The sequence below is a fragment of the Agelaius phoeniceus genome, chromosome 3, assembly GCF_051311805.1.
Source record: "Agelaius phoeniceus isolate bAgePho1 chromosome 3, bAgePho1.hap1, whole genome shotgun sequence".
Lineage (NCBI taxonomy): Eukaryota > Metazoa > Chordata > Aves > Passeriformes > Icteridae > Agelaius > Agelaius phoeniceus.
The window spans coordinates 61,817,687-61,837,671 of record NC_135267.1 but is presented as its reverse complement, the minus strand read 5'-3'; the positions used below and the strand labels follow the sequence as shown (position 1 = coordinate 61,837,671).

The 19,985-nt window shown below is 40.6% G+C and overlaps 1 long non-coding RNA gene across 2 annotated transcripts in view; it reads left to right on the top strand.

Annotated features, from left to right (window-relative positions):
- Positions 1-270: 270 nt before the first annotated feature.
- Positions 271-19,985, top strand: part of LOC143693567 (uncharacterized) — a 181,831-nt gene continuing 162,116 nt past the window's right edge. For both annotated transcript variants that reach the window (XR_013181380.1, XR_013181379.1), the window contains exon 1: positions 271-409. This is a non-coding gene — a long non-coding RNA (uncharacterized LOC143693567). The remainder of the gene's footprint in view (positions 410-19,985) is intronic.

The window sequence follows — 19,985 nt, the reverse complement described above, 5'->3', positions numbered from 1 at the left end:
TCCTGGCGGCTCAGGCTTCTGGCGGAGCGACCCGCAGCCGCTCCCGGGTCCCGCGGGCTGTTCCCGCATATTGTTTCCCTGAGAAGTGCCGGGAGGCGGGGGGGCGGGAAGGGGGATCTGCCTGCAGTTGCTCCACGTGCATCAATAGTTGTCAGTAACATCAAACTGACGTCATCCTCGGGTAAAAAGATCTCTCTTTTGTTCTCGTTCCCTCCCACCACTTCTTCCCCCCCAGCCCCCCTCCCCCCCCCCGTTTAAAAAATCAAAAGCCAGAAGAACATTTGCAAAAAATAAAAATAATAAGAACTCCTCTCCCCCACGTTAATTGCAATGCAAAGGGAGATGTTGCATTACGGATCCTGCCTGGGCTGTGCTGGGCTCTAATGAATGCGCCGAGCCTTTGATCTGGGTGAGTCAGTTGGGTTCAGTTGTGCCGGAAGGTTAGTTGCACATCCTGGCTGATCTGAAATTCGATCAGCAGAGGGGGCAAAGAAAAAGAAAAGCATTTTAATGGGAATCAATAGAGGATCACAGGGTCCTGGAAGGAAATAGGTGTTGATTAAAGATGTGTGGGTTTTGTTAGCGTTTTTCTTTTCTTTTTTTTTTCTTTTTTTTTCTTTTTTTTTTTTTTCCATGTACACGACTTGTTTAAAAATAAATAAACACCAAAAGCAGCCCGGCAGAAACGAGGGAGGGCAGGCTGGAAAACAGCTTTCCCAATCACCCGTGTGTTTGTGTTCCAGGGAGGCAGTCAGCAGACCGGGAGTTTGTGCAATGCTTCAAGCTACAGCGCGCAAATTTAAAGCAGTAGGCTCCAAAGGATAGCTCCGGTTCTCACTGCACTGCATTTCTGTGCCTGAGCTGTTTACTAGTGCATTATTAAATAAGCCCAAAACACTCGCCCCTCTCCCCCCAAGCCAACTTGTTTTTTCTCCCTCCCACTTCACCTCCCCCCCTTTCCTGCCTGCTGCCGAGCCACAGGGATTCGAGAGACTCGACATGAAGGTGCAGACCTGTTTAGTTGCAGTCACAGGTTTCAAAGCTAAACTTTCTAGGCACGTTTCCACTGTTTAGGAAATACTGAGCTGGAAGGTTCTGTATATGTTGCCTGACTTTATGTGAAAAAGAGGGAATTACAGTTGTGTTGAACATTTTTTCCCTCAGAAGGGGGTGAGTCAACTTCCTACACAAAGGCTTGAATCACCCACCCTGCACATTGCAATAAAATCTAGACTCTCTTCCATTCATGTGCTCGTGTACACATGCACGTGCAAAAATGGGGATTGCAATTGAAGAGCTGGGAGAAACTGCTGCTGAAAGGCTGAACATCCCTGGCAGGATTATATGCTGGCTGCCATCATAGAAACAGGGCATAGCTGCACCATGGTGGTCATGTTTTTATCCACATGGGAAACCTTCGGATCAGTTCAAGTTTCTTGTTGAGTTGCCATTTCTTCTGGTTTTGCGTTCTGGCATGGCTCTCCCTACCTGCTGCTAAAGATTTCCACATAATTCACAACTGTTGCTGTTAATGGCTGTTGCAGTGGTGTGTCCAAGTCACATGTAGAGCATGCATTTATGCAGGAACTCATTAATAGGCACCTTTTCAAATGGAGACCCTGAGTAGGAGAAAGGACCTCCCAGATGTAAGGCCAAAGAGGTTTCTGCCTCCCAGGTAATCATAGGCCATGCTGTCACACCATGGTGGTGTTTGAACATCCTTATCAACAGCTGAATTGTGTCGATTTCCATTCTGAGTAAGAAGTAGAAAACACTTGTTCTACATTTATAGTTTTTGCCCAGTGTTTGTTTAAACTAAAAATGTTTTGGGACACATATTTGGATTCTGGCAAATATTCATCATAATTTGCCTTCAATTTTTATATATGTATATTATATATATATATATATATGTAAAAAATATATATATATTATATATTTATATATTAGTCAATGTTTATTTCAGTAATCTTTGAAGAAAATTGTTTCAAATTTCTTTGAGAAGAAAGGCAGTGTTAGATAACGTGACCACATGATCAGATATATACATTTTTTTAATAGTATGAGGATTTCTTCTCCTATGAGATTTAATTCATTTATTTTAAAATTATGCTGACAATGATAATAAATTCTCTATTTGCTGCAAGACAAAATAGAAAATGGGGTATGACAAGTGCCATTGTCACTCACTATCCTGTGAACACATGGAAGACAATGGAAGGTCAACTACCTACATAAGGTATATACCTCTTCTAGGTTTGTGCTCGTGGAAGGTACCAGATTAACAGCCTAGGAGAATGAAGGGCTTCTTTTATTGTCAGAACTGGTACAATAATGGGATCTTTCCCACACCTTACTTTACTCGTCACTGCCTCAAACCATTTTTTTGGAATAGACCACAATTACACCCAGAACCTGCATAGACTTGTGTTCTTAAATTTATTTGTAGAGCTAAGTCATTAGTGCTAAGAGGCTGTGGAGACCTGAGAGGCTGTGGAGGCTGAGCTATCTGCTGAGAATGCTAAGAAAGTTGTGAATTATTCAATCTTTATGTGAATACTTGTGAAATACCACTGGAACATTTCATATAAGCCAACATTCAGCAGATTACCTGCATCCATTCTGGCCTAGATTTGATCTATGAATGAATGGCTCTCAAGCCCTTAAAAATGCCCTGGGCAATCCTGTTCTATTATCTCCACCATTGTTTTTCCATCCAGATACCAGAGGGATGAGCACAATCAGCAGAGAAAATGAAAATCAAATTGCCTACCAAGAGCTGACCATATGGGGCAGCTGGTTGCTGCTTCCCAACCCCCTGCCTGATGTCTCTTCCCTGCCTCCAATGATCTGCTACTGAGTGCTAGTCAGTCCCCGTCACCCCTTCCAAATCTGTTTTTATGCTGCAGACAAGCAAATTTCCTCGGGTTTTGTATTTTCTGTGAATGTATCCTCTTTTCCCTCCACTTTTCTTGTTTCTCTGCAGACTAAAACTGTTTGGTGTGCTCTGTTCCCCACCCCCCCCGCCTACTTCTGCTCCTTTGAATATGAACACTGGGCCTAGAAATAAGGAAAGGAGGCCAAGAGGAAAATGTGTCTCACTGAAACTTGCCAGATATCCAAGTTGCATGTGGAGAGACAGAGTTTCAGCTCATGTGTCTGGCTCGGACAGCAGCATAGACCATTAAACATCCTGTTGTCTGTCTTGCACTGTCCCAACAGCACAACTCCTCACACTGATACCTGGAGGGGCTGGGGGGGAAGGGAGGGGTTGGAGTAGTTGGGGTTACTGCCATGTCGAGCTGAGATAGATTTGGTGGGTTATTGGTGATTTCTGTGCCCAGGGAGGCATTTCATTCTACACCATAAGAATGAGGACACTGGGAGGAGGAGAGGTGTCTGCAATCAAATGCTATCACCTGTCATGTAGAGGAGCACAGTGCAGGTTTCCTCCTGCTAGCTTGTCCCCTTAGGGTCTCTGGCCCTTGATTTCTGCAGGCTTCTACAACAGTGATTGGTGCAAAGTTATTATTATTATTATTATTATTATTATTATTATTATTATTATTATTATTATTATTATTATTATTATTATTATTATTATCTTGTTGCTTCATGGCAGTTCACATAGCCCAGTAAAAACTGGATCCCACTGTGCTTGGCACAGTGTAAACTGTGGTACTGTGTCCTGCCACCCGAGGAATTGGCAGTCTAAATAGGCATGGCCAACAAGGTGAGACAGAGGCATACAGGAAAAAACCCCAACCAGCTACCAAAAGAATATCCCCACGTGTTGACTTACAGGCTGACTGTTTTTTGACAGTTCCAAAATAGGTACAGTTTAAAATACCTGTGTTGCTAGATAAAAACACTCTCCTCCCCCAGGCAGATTAACAAAAATTAACAGAAAAAGTGCCGAGGTGTGTCTGCCACAGTACCTTAACACATTTCTCTGTGCTTCATTGTTCTCAGTCTTTGTTCTCAGACCGTGGAGCACACAGATTGTGTAATACCTCTATTCTGGGACACCTAGGTTAGCACAGTTACTCTCAGCGGGGTGAAGGAGGAACTCTGCGGTAGCTTTAGCTGAAAGTGTTTTACTTCTTGTGGTTTGTGTCCTGACTTTCCGTCATCTTGAGAACTTGAGGACATGTATGCATTTATCAGTCTCGCAGTTTTGAAAATGCAAGTGTCCTAAATGTTAATAATCTTTTTTTTTATGCATGTGTTTGATCTGTAATTTATTTTGCACAATAGAGATATTTTTACAGCACTTGCTATACAAGCACCACCTCATTCTACTGACTATGGATAGGAGATAGATGATAGCAGCATGTGCTTCCATGCAAAAAAAGAAGAAAAAAAATAAACCTGCTATTACATTAATAGCATCCTGTGACAGAGTCATAAAAAGTTTGTGCATTGGCTCAGTGCCTCTCTGCCTGGAGTGTCAAGGCTCCTGGTTTCTCCTGTGCTCTGGTGGGGAAGCCGTGGAGAGACAGAAGAGCAATTCCAGATTCTGTGCTGCGAATGCTTTCCTTTCGCACCGGCTGGCTACATCCATGCGTGCAGAGCTTCTGATTAGATCTGCTGTTTTGCCTATGGCAATCTTCACTGCAAACATCTTTCGTCTATACATCATTTGAGCATCTATACATGATAAGATTGCCACCTTTTATTACAGTAAAAACAGGAGTTTTCTTCTCAATAAGCTTTGCTCCTTCCTCAGCTCTCCAACCACCCCTAGGGGAAGTGAGAAGGACAGGAAAACTTTGAAAAACCTTTCACCTCTTTGTTCTCCTTGGAAGAATGTGGGAAGACTTTTTGTAAAGTCCAAGGTAGACATTTATAAAAGGGGACTTGCCAGGGTGGCATAAAAGTGGGAAACTTGGTAAAGTAGGTACATGTAAATACACAAAAATTACTTAACTGATAAATTCACATTTTCTTCTCTTCAAGGAAAATAATATCCATGTATTTCTTAGCTTATATCTCACTTTCAGTCTTTTTTTCCCCTGTTACTTTTAACACCAGGGTCTTGGAGCATTACAATGCATTTTAGCATTAAAATCTTCCTTTTTCACTGTGAATAGATTTGTACTGCAACTAGGCAAGTTCTAGTATATTACATGAGAATGAATAAAGATATTAGTGTAAAGAAAATTGAAAAGAGAAAGGCAGTAGACATGAATAAGCAAATAAATAACTTAATCACATTTTCCTTTGAATGTACAAAATATACTGAGGATCACATCACTAAAAACCACGTCTGCTGAAAAAGAAGTGGGTTTCGTGTAAAAACAGATCACGCATCTGTTTGTCTCTCAGTACTTTAAATAGTCAATGTATGCAGTCACTTTGCTTTTACTCTACAATTAGACTTTGGACTAGAGTATATGTTCTTATATACAGAAGTACATGTGATATGCATTTCCTTGAGAAATAATGCTGTATGTAGGAAATAAACTCTTAGGCCAGGTAGTTCAGCTTCTTATGAGTTCACAATTGTTCCCTATGGTTTGCCATTGAGCACTTTACCTGCTCAAGTTTCAAATGCTTTTTTTGGTGGGACTTCATCATTCATTCTTCATATGAAAATTACCTGCTAGACTAAATCATGTGGTTTCTGAAAAATTCTCTGATACTTTGTCCAAATTTTGTTCTTCTTTACATTTAGCTGTACCCACTGCATGTTAGCATCTAAGAAATTCCTTTCCATTCTCTCTGTTCATCACTCATATTTCTACACAGTGGTTGTTTTGCCCTTGTGTCATGCTTTAACTTGACAGGCAGCTACACACCAGACAGCCGTTCACTCACTTCCCCTCTCCCAGCAGGATGGGGGAGACAATTTGAAAAAAAGTCCAAAGCTCAGGTTTAGATAAAGACAGTGTAATAGGACAGAAAAGGATGGGAAGATAATATTATTGTTAATAGTAGAATTAGAATATACAGGTGACGCACAATGTGGTTGCTCACTGCTCACTGACCAGTTCTGGAGCAGTGGCCCCAGCTATCTTTCCCCCTAGTTTATGTGCTGAGCATGACACCATATGGTTTGGAATATCCCTTCATCCAGTTGGGGTCAGCTGTCCTGGCTGCAACCCTTCCCAACTTCTTGTGCACCCCACCCTATTTACTTGCAGGCAGGGCAGCATGAGATGGAAAAGTCCTTTCCCACTGTTTGGCAACAACTGAAACACCACTGTGTTACCAGCATGATTGTCCTAAATCCAAAACACAGGACTACTCCAGGTGCTGGCAAGAAAATTAACTCTATCCCAACTAATACCAGGATAAGTTGTTACCTCGATTAATAAATCAAGCCCCTTCCTTCCCTAATCAGTTGTGTTGCTCTTCTCTGAAGTCCTTTTCAGCATACTAGCATCCTTCTGTTATGGAGGTGCCTAGAAGTGGATGCAGTATTCTGCAGAAATCTTCCTAGATGCATAGACAATAAGTTTCCTCTTCTGACATTATTCTACTGCATTTGCAGCCCAAAATTGCATCGGTCTTTTAAAATGATATATCTCCTTGAGAACTCATATTCAATTTGTTGTTCACTGTCACACATAGGTATCTTGCCGTGCAGATGCTTTCCAGGTTTTGCTTTCTCATGGACTCTTCATATTTCTGATTATCTTTCCTCAGTATATTAGTCTACATTTTTCCACATTGAATCTCATTTTATTGCCTGTCTACATATCTAACCTTGTTAGTTTCCATTTATACTATTGCTATCCTCTCTGACATTTGCAAGCCTCCTGGTTTATTGTCATTTGTGAATTTCATTACTGTGCTATTTACCTCCTTTTCCAGATCATTAATTGAGATATTAAATAAGAACATACCAAAAACACCCCTGCAGCAAACTGGCTCCATACCTCACCTCCCATCATTACCTGCTGCTTACACTCCTTCAACCACCTTTTCCATCCAGGTCACAGGACTCAGATTCAAGTCAATTTCAATTAGATTTTTCTAAGAGATTCATTTCAGTTTTTAAAGTGTTTATAGGATTTAGCTCCATGACCTTTTCTCCTTTTTCTTCATTGCACAGGTGGGACTGATTCTCTTTCCCCGTGTTTCCATAGATAGCAGTAATGAATGAGACAGTGATATGGAGGGGAGGGGAGGGGTGGGCATGAATGGCTGCCTTTGACTGATTAAACCAGAATGCAAAATTTTCCCTAGTCTTTGTATTTTCGTTTTTATTTATGCACTTTAAAGTTGTCATAATGTTCCTTTTTGTTGTATCCTGATAGGTGATATTTTGTTGCTTTTCTCACCCTTATGCTTGTAAAAAACCACTTATATTTCCTTTATTTACTTGGTCATCTGTTAAGCACTTTATTTTATGATGATGTGCTCCTTTTTTCTCTGCAGACTTCATGTAGCTTTGAACATCAGAAACTGGCTGTGTCTCTATTATGTAGATAAAATAAACCCTGTGAAACAGTTAATTTTTATTTTCATTATTTTTATGATGAAAGATCACAGAGTACAGAGTGTTCTTGAAACTGCTTCTAAAGTAATTTTTTCCTCACCTCTCCTTCAAGAAGCATGACTGAATGCCCACTGGAGTGGGAAGAGAGTCACTGACTTCAGTGAGCTTGGGGTCAGTTCCTTAAACCCCCTGCACTCTCCTGGTGCAGTGCAACACTGAGATAGAGAGGAGGCTGACCGAACTACTTCTGAGGTGTTTTCCATGTGTACTGCATCTGGTGTGATCTCCCTGGCAGCCATGTTCCCAGGTGCTGCTCTGTATTTCATTGGAGCAGCTGGCCAAAACAGATGTGTGTACCAACAAGTGATTTGGAGAAGCAGCTTTTTGCTGTTATTTAAGGATTGGTGTCAAAACTGTGCAGCCGTAGTAATATTCTAAAAGCTGCATGGTTCAGTAATGCCATTGTGAATTTATCACTTACTGATTGCCTGTAAACAACATTTAATGGTCAGACAGGTTTTGGCAGCAAGGGTTGTTGAGAGGAGGGAAGTGCAAGAGGCAGGAATAATGAGAAATCCTGTGAAAAATGTTCTCCCTCTTGTTTCTTTCCCTGGATCTGCTTTTTGTCTGATGAACAATGGAGAAATTAGCCACAGAAAAGAATGCTTCACATAGAGACAAGGCACCCTAAAAATCCCAGCACCTCCTGAGGTTTTTCCAAATTCCACTACCATCTTTCCAGTTTTCTCACTGCTTCTGCATTTCCTTCCTTTTCTGTTCTTAACCACTCCTTGTCCCTTTGCTTTTATTGCCATGATCCTGCAGTGTCATTATATCAGAAGAAAGCTTTCTGCAACCAGCTTTTAGTAAAGGTAGCCTCTGATTCCAAAAATTATATTTTGAATTAACAGAAGAGTAAGTATGAGTCCACAGTTAGGGCCATAACTTGACAGAAAAGCAAGTTATACTTGGAAAAATTATTCTGGGACTGTCTGTGGAGTTAGGCATATCTAAATATCTTGGAGAAGATATTTCTTGTCTTGGAAGAGGCAAGATCCCATTACTCCTGTTTGCTTTGGAGGTGTTGAATTTTCTGAAATTTGTCTCAGTCACCTTCATAATTAGAAGAGGCAAATCTGTGACTTACCTTTTATCAATTGGTATGAAAAGATCCATAATGACACTGGACAATTACAGTTTTGAGGGAAGGAAGCTATGAGGTGTAGTAACATATATATGATGTGTGCTGATTTCTGTTTTTTCTATATGTATAAGACCCTGATCTTAAAGAATGCACTTGTCACAGTTTCCCCATCTGAAAACTCAGATAACCATACTCTCTGTCTCTCTCCAGGACTATGGCAGACCTAGAGCTAGGCAGATATTCTGACATGAAGCTGTGGAAATAAATAAGACTGCCATTATTCTTGTTGAATGCCTTTGAACACTGTCTATCTTTCATAATTCTGTCAGTGGCATCTGATTTAACAGCTGCTGAGTGTCCACTGCTTCTGTTGAGTTCAGCTGGAGCTGAGGGGCCGAGCACCGATCTAATTCACAACCAGGCAGTGGAAAGGCATCCAAAATGCTTTTTCTGCTGCGCTGCTCCACAGGCGTACATTATGCAGTCCAACATTTTTTCTCCTCAGCTTTTTAAAAGCTAGTAACTGTACTAGCTCTAAACAAAAATGTGGAGTGTGGTCCTTTAAAATATTTGTTGCAAAGCATTTTTCTTTTTTTGTTAAACTAAACGCCTGTATTTTGGGTGAGATGTGGAATAATGTTAGAGTCCAATGGGAGGATAGCTTGAGGTAGGAAGGGGTGAAAGCGATAGCTTGGTCACTGAGTGGTAAATCTCTACTAATCTTCAAAGCAAGATATAACTCAGGATTTTTCTTCTGTTTCTTTCCAAACGAAGGCCGTTGTGTTTCCATCCTTGGCTTTGTCAGCAGTGATAGCCCTTTTTTCCAGCATTGATTGTTGACTTCCCCTGACACCATATCACAACCCATTAGTGCTGAAAACTGACAAGCCCAGCTGCAACAGCAAAATGGCAAGTTTAAAAGAAAATATACAAGGGACAGGCACAGAATGCTATTAGTATGAAAAAGTAGTTGTTTTTTGTCTTACCTCTGTAAAGGTCAAGAATGCAAACATTTTTTCTATTGCTAACAACAACTTGTGTATATTTTGAACTAACAAAGCCATTCTCTCTCTCTCTGTGTTTTTGTGGATTTTTTTTTAAATTCAAGCTGTATGTGGGTTTTACAAAAGCAACCATGTTGAGGTGAGTGAAAAAGATTCCTTCCTTTAGGAAGCTCACAGGGAGTGTTGTGCTTATACATATGTATGGGTATGAGGCTTTTTGTAAGGCAGAGACATTTCAGAGAAATTAATGGCTCAGCAGTTTCTGGGTACTGCGATCCTATCATCAAACTTTTGTGTTGTCTGAAAAGTAGGATTTCTTTTTTCTTTTTTCTTTTTTCCTCTTTCTTTCTTTCTTTCTTTCTTTCTTTCTTTCTTTCTTTCTTTCTTTCTTTCTTTCTTTCTTTCTTTCTTTCTTTCTTTCTTTCTTTCTTTCTTTCTTTCTTTCTTTCTTTCTTTCTTTCTTTCTTTCTTTCTTTCTTTCTTTCTTTCTTTCTTTCTTTCTTTCTTTCTCTCTCTCTCTCTCTCTCTCTCTCTCTCTCTCTCTCTTTCCCTCTCTCTTTCCCTCTCTCTTTCCCTCTTTCTCTCTTGTCTCTTTCTTTCTCTTTGTTTCTGGAATTGTACGGTGGTGTCAGCACTCTGGACAGTAGAGTAACAGTAATGGCAAAAGTTCCTTCTGATTGTACAGGTGATTTCCTGGGGGAAGAAAGCAACAGCCTTCATTGTCCCAATGCTGTGTACTTAGAGAGATAATGGGGCTTGAGCAAGGGCAAGTAACTCTTCAAAACCTTAGTACCAAGGTCCCCATTTGATACCAGTTGAAAGGCAGAGTGTACACTTTGCTCTGTCAAAGCCCAGGGGAGACTGGAACACAAGCAGAACCCAACAGCTCTCTTGGCACCCAAATTTGTTGCAAATGATTATTTAACAGCGGCAGCAAAGGAGCTGTGGTGGAAAGCAGTGGTGGAAAACTGGTGAAATACATTAAAATTTTTTGTCATTTGAGGAACAGCCTAGAGAGGTGGGTTTGTTCAGTCTCAACAGGAGGAGGCTCATGGAGACCTCATCACTCTCTATGACTTCCTGAAAGGAGGTTGTAGCCAGATACGGGCTGTTCTCTCCTGATGTGCCTGCAGTGAGAGAACTGGAGGAGATGGCCTTAAACTGAGGCAGGGGAGATTCAGATTAGATATTACACAAATTTTTTCACCATTAGGGTGATCAGGGATTGGAATAGGTTGCCCAGGGAAGTGGTAGAGTCACCATCCATAGAAGTATTCACGAGGCATCTGGATCTGGTGCTGGATGATATGGTCTAGGGGTTGCAGTGGAAGTGCTGGGTGATATTGGCTGGACTGGGAGAACTTGAAGGTCTCTTCCAACATTGATCATTCTATGATTCTATGAAAATAATTAAAACCAAACCAACCAACCAAACAAACAAACAAAAAAAAAACCAAAAACCAAAACCCAACCAAACAAAAAACCCCCAAACATATAGACTAAAAGTCAAATTAAGTAAAAAACCCAAAATTTATTTGGAATCCTGTAGAGCAGTGAGGATATAAGAGAACTTGGGTTAACAAGGTAATGAATTTCTTTTTGAACAGGTGGGATTATTAAGACTTAGTTTTGCAAATTGATAGCTATGGACACAAAGGACATTAATCTCAAGTAATCTATTTAGATAATTCTGTTATCACAAACATGAGTTTTTTCAAGCTTGTACCTATGGGCCTTCCTGTGGCAGTAGCTGCTTGATCCCACATTTTGCTGGAATGTTGCAAAGCAATGATTTCTTCCCCAAAGTGCTTGCAGTGAAAAAGCCCTACTCATCAAATAAAGGGAATTATACTCAATTTTATTGCGGAAAGCTAAGTCTTACAAACCAAGTGACCTATCCAAGGTTATACTGTGTACCTCTCCTGAAGACTGACTGCTGTGTGCTGAGATATGGATTTACAAGGTCCAGCCTATTCTGTTAGATTTCTGGGTGATTCTTCAAACATGTATTAAAATGCTCTTGTACGATGTAGCTCAAAGTGAAGTGTGTGGGTAGAGAGTGACCACATCAGAACATACAATTAAGGCAGAGTAGCTAAAAGTGAGTTAGTTGATATCCTGTTTTCTCATCTTCTTTCTCATTTATTTAAGCCTTGGATTAGTGACTGAGGATGAGCTGAGCTTCATTCCTTCTTTTTTCATTGCTAGAGAACTAGGCTGCATTTGAGGCTTCCTTGTTTTTCCTTTGTGAAGGAAAGGTTGTGCTTGCTTGACCAATCCAAGAACTTAATGAAGATCTCAGACATGATCATGAAATTTTGTTTTAATGCATTGGGATTTAGGTCTAGTTTGTCCTTAGATGTTAGCTACAGTTTTAATTGTGGATCAGATTCCAGAGGGATGCTTACCAACATTTGTTTTTATGAGTTGGGCCAGGTAATACAAAATGATCTTATGCTGAATATGAATTTATAGTCATGAGGGAGCTTTATTATAGCAGTCCTACTCTAGTAAATCATGGGTAGCCTTCTCCAAATAGCCAAAATTTTTGTAAATGCTCAAGTATCCAAAAATCTGACTTTGTCCTTATTTATACTGTAGCCAGGACAGCTGTAATAAATCAGGCTTCAAACGTCCTTGGAGTAGTTACCTCTCACAAAGAAAGAAAAAAGGATAACTTCAAGTAGTTAAAACAGGGGAAGATAGATGAAGGCATGATTACACTGAGTTAGTACTTGCCTGCTTAATGCACCTAACTAATCCAGTTGTCTGGGTCTGACTACAGAGCCTGCTGCTAATTTTGTTCAGTATGAAGACCGAAGTTTACTTTGTGACTTTGGACATAAAAGACCTAATTTCTGAGATTTTATATTAATACTCAGTCATCCCTTGTCAACTTTACAAAGCCAAAATGGGTCTGGTGGCAGAAAAGCATGGAAGGAGGACTTCCCATAATTAGGGTTAGGCTGAAAGGCATTTCTTTGTGTTATTCAAGGCTCTGTATTTTCACTGAAGTTCATGTCTCAGTGAGTCAGTCCAAAAACAGTATTTAGTGAGATTTCATCTGTTTATTAGTTTAAACTGTTGTAAACTGAGATTTCATCTGTTCATTAGTTTAAACTGTTGTTAACCATGTCTACCATGGTTAACTTTAATAAAAATAAGAGACAAAGCCAGACAAAATGGAGAATAAATTAATGCTTACATGTAAACTAATGTTTCTAGAAGAGTATCTGCGATGGTTGGTTTTGGATTGGTCTTGACTATAACTGTGGATGGCACTGAGACCTGGATGTAGAGGCAGAGTTGATGTGTTTACAGGCAAATAGGTTAAGTGCAGGTGAAACTTGACTTGTGCAGTGCTGGCTCCCTCATCTTCTGGGCATCTCAGTGAAAAGCCTGCCATGCAGTTTGCCAGCTGTTGATAACCCTGAGCAGTCTCAGTCAGCCGTACTCCACTTTGGCAGGTATCTAAAATCTCAGTTATCTGAGCTGCTCTGTTCTGTGCACTCCTTTTGTGCCTTCTGAGATACCATGGGGGAGAGTAGCAGTGCAGACTAAGCCATCCACACTGTTTCAGATATTGAAAGGAAACTGGATATCATGGAAGTTGTTGCTAGAAGTGTACTGTTTCTCTTTAATCAGTCCTCCCAGTGCTAAAATAGACACTAAATGAGGAAACAAAATATCTGTGTTTGTGAAAAAGCATCTGGAACTCTGCTGTACCTAGTTTTTCTTAAGACTATTAATGAGGCCTATCACTTTAAAGGGTGCTTAAAAACTCACCCTTTAGCTTTAATAAGATTTTTCAGAACTTCCTTGGGCAGCAAACACTTTAGGTGTAAGGCAAAACAATAAAAGGTGACAATTTATTTAGTTCACTTTCAACTCTCCCAACCTCCTTTCCTGCAAATGCAGAGTGGGTAGCTCTCACCAACTAAACATGTCTTTTATTTGTTTTCAGTGCTGTCTGGGCAGAGGGGCCATGTGGGACATGCCTACCATTATGAGAGGGATTAAATTTGGAGGAAATACAAGTCTTTCTGTTCTTTTAAGGAATTTTTCTCCTCCAGAAATTATCTGGAGTAATGGTAGCAGCCAGATGTAATGGTAGCATAAAGGAGGGAAACTAGATTCCTGGAAAATCTTGCAAAGCAGTTAACATGCTGAATTCTTTGGACAATAGGTATAATCTCTCAGAATAAGCTGGACTCTAATTCAGGTACTGAATTAAGTGAATGTTTTGTAAAATCAGCTCAGCCTACTGAGCTTTATTGGAAACCTGTCTCTTATTTTGGTGTGTGAGATTTGAGCTCTTTTGGGACTCTGTCTCAGAATAACCTGAAGGACTCTAAGACCTGACTTCTTCAGTGCTTTCAGGGTTTTCAAGAATTTTGCTATGAAAAGTCTCCCTTGGAAATGCCTTCTTTTCTGCTTAGGATACAAATTTTTCCTCTTAATATCAGTGACATATACAAATGCACAGCAGAGGTTATATGTGAAGTTATTTTATCTCTGAAGGAGAAAGGCAGCTTACAGGTGCCATGGGGTGAGCAGCACCAGCTGATGTGCGAGGGAGTGAAGTCATGTCCCATTTCTGTTCCCTTTGAGAAGAGCAGCCCTTCAGGGTGCTTGCACTTCCTCACTGAGTGTGCCGAGCTGGCAGGCAATGACAGAATGGAAACACCTCAAGTAGCTTTTAGCTGTTATTTTGGTTGCAAGGAGTAGTTTGGTTGTGACAATTCAGAGCTCAGTAAAAACAGCTGATTTATTTGGCAACCCAGCTCCTGCATCTTGATGATACCCTAGAACATACTCATTGCCTGCAGAGATCTAGGATTCTTGTTTCCCTTCTCCTGTGAAGAACCAGGCTTTGGCCACTTTTGTACAAGACAGTTACTTTTGTAGCAGTGACCTGTGAGTTAGTTCTTCTATATCATGTTTGGGCAACTAAATAATTATCCTTCTTCGGAAAATGCTGAGTCTACAACGGCTCCCAGTGAAGTGAAGAGAATTACAGACTACTCAGCAATCTGGAAAACGAGACCTATTACTTATTAAATATGGAGCTGGGAAGATAATTTATGCTGTTCATTTTTAAAATTTGAAGCTGCATAAACTACAGCTTAAATTAAGACTCTACACGTACAAAATCGCTAAAGGTCTGGTAAATGACAAGTAATTCTTTCTATAAGTGATTATCAGTTGGATACAATGTCCAGAAAGTTTGGGGTTTATTTTAATTCCTCCTAAAAATACTTACAATGTACCCATTTGTGTACCTTTAATGTACCTTTGACCTTGTAGCCTGAAAGTATTGTTCTTTTGTTAATTTAATATCTCCAGAACATTATGTGTGGTCATGATATATTTGTGGGAGGGATTCTTTGGTTGAAATGTCTGCTGGCTTAAGTCAGCTGGGGCTGACTTCAATCCAGCACAAGAGTCTCAGTTTGGGGACCCAAAGAATGGGGCACTGTAGTCTTGTGGACAGCTTAACCAGGCAGGGAGTGGAACCAGGTTCTCTGAATAGCCTTCCTTTGTCCACCATTATGAAATCAAAAAGCAAATCTTTTGAAAAACATCAGGCAGTAATTCCCCTGGGGCTTTCCTAAACTCATCCATCATGGGGAAAATCTAATTTTCCTTCTTTCTCTATTGTACTCCAAGAAGCCTTGTGACCAGTTAGGTCATTTTAGCTTTAAACATTAACTTTGATAAGACATTTTCAATTAGTAGAGTCTTTTCAAAAATTAGACCATAATCTTACACTCATGCCCTAGGAATTATGATGCATTCTTTTTGTTAAATGTTAATGATTTTTGAGTGAAAAGTATTTGTTTATTATACTATTCTTGAATAATGATAACTAGTAGTAATGTTGTAACAGAAATTTTTTTAATGGTCTAGGAGGCTTCCACCAGAGAGTTGACTTGAAACTGTTTTACTCTGGTAAAGTTCACTTTTACCTGTATTTATATGTTATTAAAGTGTCAGGCCTAGTGTTTTGGTTAGGCTATATCCCAGTTACACCCAACTATTAAAACGTCCATTTATTAATTCACTAATTTCATGACTCCTTCCAAAACGTTCTACAAAGATATTTTGCCAACTCTGTTTACATAAATTCCCCATTGTACTTTGCATTTTTATTAAATAGAATTGGTGTTTGAAATAGCTTGTAAATTGACAGGATACAAATTAGTGGAAAAGCAGACATTAAAGAGTCAGTGATGTCTCTGGGTGAGCTTTGGAAAACATTCCATTTAGAACCAATTGTATGGATGTATAATTTATTTTTCTGCTTTCCCCTTCCTACATTTGTTATAACTAGGGAAATTTGCATGAAAATGGATTGTGGGTTTTTTTCAATGTTTACCTGTTTTGACTGTTTCTTTTATATGTGTCTGCTGTTTTAATGCTAGTCTTATGACATCACTGTTCATTGCTAGGGGACTGACAGTGATGTCACAGAAGTGATGGCTTGTAGGACTGAATGCTTCTTGAGACTGTGAATGACTATAAAACCCTTTTTTCTCTTGGGCCACCAGTTTTTGCTAGTTGATGGCTGTCATTCTCCTGTGGAGTCAAAAGCCGTCATGTCATGGCCAGTGCTTTTGCCTATGTGTCACCAAATGGCCACTCCTGACAACTTCACTGCAGAAAACCAAGTGTTCCTGATCACAGGAGAGCATGTTTCCTTGTAATTCTTAGTCAGGACACAGATTTAATTGGGGATGAGGACTCCACTGGAGTTTGTCTTGTGTTTTCTATATCATATCTCTTCTTTGTCTAAATAGTCACCTCTGCCTCTCTTAATTCAAATCCAAAACCTTCCAGGAAAATGAAACTCCTCTAGTACAGTTTGGGCAGGGTGGGAAACTATGGCTCCATGGCAAGGAATAAGCAGTAATGAGATTAATCACAAACATATTTCTTGTGTATATAGATTTATATGAATGAGAAGCGACAGAAACAGGACAGTGCAAGAAGAAAAAATCTATCTAAATACATATTTTCCAAAATGTTCCTGGAGTTATTGGAAGCTCCTTGAAAGCACCCCATGTCTTTTCCAGTAGTAGATGGACCACAAGAGAGGCAGCCCTTATGAAACCAACTTCCTCTAATATATCCAGACAGTGGATCTATTATATCTGTTGTATTGCTGGGCAGAAAATGGAAAGACAGTGAGTACTCCTTTCACTTTTTTTCCCCTTCATGCTCAAAATCGTCTCCCACACCTGGAATCTCCTACTGAACATGACCTAGCAGTCAAGTTGCAATCCCTCACCTCCAGCAAGCAGGAGGTGGCTGGGCTGCTCCTTTAGCAGCCCATGCTGGTAACAGCGCACCGCCGCTCGCCCCCGGGGCCTCTCACAGAGCCACTCGAGCTGCTCTGGCCTCTCTCTGACGACTCGGTTTGTCATTTCTGTCAGTCTGTGGCACATACACACACACACAGCAGCTGCCAGTGGCCTTGGGGGCCTGGGATCCTCTTTTCTTTGAGCTCAGCTCTCCTGCATACCCCTGGCTGCATTGCAGTCTATTACCTGCAATAGGCTCTGACCTCTTTCCGGGCATCTTTAAACACCCTGCCGTGGAGCACCAATGGCACACAGGCAGTTGCCCTGTTTGCTGGTGTCTGTCCCTTGCTTTCAAATTACCTCTTCAAAGTCCATTTGGTATCAATGGCTTGGGGTTTTGTTCTTTTTTGAATGGTGGTGGTTGTCTTTGATATCAGGATTTTAATTTTTTTACTCTGAAGGAAATAAAGATGCGCTTGTCCGTTTTAGGTATATATGAATAATCGCTAAAAATAACATGAAAAAATCAGGGCTCTACTCTGCAAAGTAGTTCTCAATCCCCTGAAGAGTAACATGGCTCTTTCTGACTCCACACAGGCAGACAGGCCTAATTCAGCTGTCTGTTGCATGGTATGTTTAAGTGGTTTTGTAAAACAGTGTTCCCTAAATGTTGACAGTTTAATGGATTTCATTAGTGGCTGCCTACCAGCTGAGGGCTCAAACCTGCCCCCACCAGGGTTAGCTCAGATGAGTTCAGATGTGGCTGTGTGGACGACCACCCTCATCCTGTCAGGGCTGCTCCATGAGATGCATCTGGAGACCTGAAACAAGAGCAGGCATCTTCTGTGCCTCCAAATCCTCAGCACAGTGTGGGCTGTGGCTGGTGGGTGCATGTAGTCGTGTGTCCGTCTCACTAGGCAGAAATGTCTCCAGGGCTCCATTGCACACCCAAAGACATGTGGGTCTTCTCAGGGTCTCTTTCCAGACAGCCATGCAGGTGAACTTCCTCGGTTCACTGTCTTGGGGAATGAAGGAGTGTCTCTAATATGCCAAAACATGCTTGTGCTACATCCCGTGTGCCTGTGAGACCTGTAGCTGCATCAAACATCTGGGGGCCCTCCAAGTCCAATTTCCATTAGCAAATAATGTTCATGATTTTGTTCCAGTCACTGCCTGTTAAGTTGAATAACATATGAAAGATAGCTTCATCAAGGTAAGTAATAGCTGAATCAAGTCTTTCTCTTTCTACACACTCTGTGAGGTCAGAGGAAGCTTGACTGCTTTGTTTGGAATGTGTGTTGGAGGGGAAACACTTTGAAGGGGAAAGCATTAAAACTAACAATATGAAATCTTGGAATAGACTGTAATTTTATTCCTTTTTCTGAACAAAGCAAAGAAAAATAGCGTCTTAAGAAGCCATGAGTGTAACTGAAAGCCCATTTTAATCAAATCATTATATGTTAAGCTGTTCCCAAACTGAAGAGGACACTCCAAAACTAGCAGAAGTAACTTTTTTTCTGACATGTTGAAAATCTAGAGTGTGACAGTTAGCTGTAACAATTACAAATTGAAGACAAGTCATATAGTTAAAAATTAATTCCAGCATCTATTCTGTGATGTGTAATGATTTCCTCAGATTTCTTTATCTGGGGGGCAGGTCTGAAAACCCCTGTGTTTAGTGCCTGTCCAAAGACAGTTTCTCCCCTGCCCATCCTGAGAAGAACTGTGTGAGGTGCCTGTGTCTGCATTAGGCACTAGGGAAGAAGGGTGCAAACTACCCATCACTTCAGCATTATGAGCATCAGGGCTGCAGCTGTGCCTGATGACACACTAGTAATTTCCCTCTCAGGTTTTGGGTCCAGGTCTGTTCCCATGCCCAGTTCAGTTAGATGGTCCTCACATTTCTCAGATGGTTTAGGTCAAGTTCATTCTTGTGTCTCTGCTGCCATGTGAATGCTGTGTTCTGGAGTAGGGGAGGAAGGCACCTAAGGGAGAGGTAGCCTCTCCATATGCAGCATACTCTTTGCCTGGCAGCTTAGTCTTTCCTGCAGCCTTCCTGTGCCTGCTGATGGTGCAGGTGAGGCAATCGAAGAGGTGTTCATTCATTTTGTAGCCAGCCTGACTATACAGCTTTTTGGGACCCATTTTACTATTACCTCCTTATTTAATGCACTTTTTTTCTCTTTTTGTTCTCCAGTAGCAGCTTTTTCAGGCCTGGTTTTCTATTGAAAGTAGGCAAGAGCAGTGAGACATATAAGCAGGTCTTTCATACTCCAGTAGAGGTCAGATACCTACCTACAGTAAAGGAGCTAATTCATTACAGCATGATAGATTATAACAGCTTATTTGGAGCCCTATTATATAAATCACTTAAATGTGTATTTACATAACATTCCTATTAATTACCACAAAGACTGTAATGACTGTGAGCTGTTCTAGTTTATCTTGTAAATATGTATTTAAGCAATTCTGTTGCAGGTAATATTTAATCAATAGACCGTAACAGATCATTAATCATGCCAAACCTTTGTGTAAAAAGTGAAATTCTACTGGTGGAGTGTAATGGATCCCTTGGAGTACCATATAACATATTACACTACTCCTATGAAACCTCGACAGTGCCACCAGTTATACCTGTTAAAAGCCTTAATGTGACCTCCTGTATGGTAGGTTTGTGTATTGACACATGGGCACATACTTTTCTTGAGGTAAAGAAGTCAAGAAGTTACTCAGCAGTGATTCTTTTGGACACTTGCTAGGAGCTGAAAAGACAAGCTCTGCGGGGATGCACCTGCCATATGTTTTCTTGGCCAAAAAGTTACTGAGTAAAAACATCTATGTAGAGTGTTTATGTGTGTGCCAGGTGTCTGTTGTTTCTGAGCACCACACAAGAGTATTCTGCAGCACCAGTGATGGCAATGACTCTGGAAGGAAGAGAAACATTACTCTCATCCTTACTTTGGAAGTGGAGAAAATCCAGAGAGACAGACCATGCGGAACACCCAGGACATAGGCATGTAGCAGAGGGGACTCTGCTCTGTTGCTATCAGGCAGATGACCATCAATTTACTTGAATGAAGGCAGGT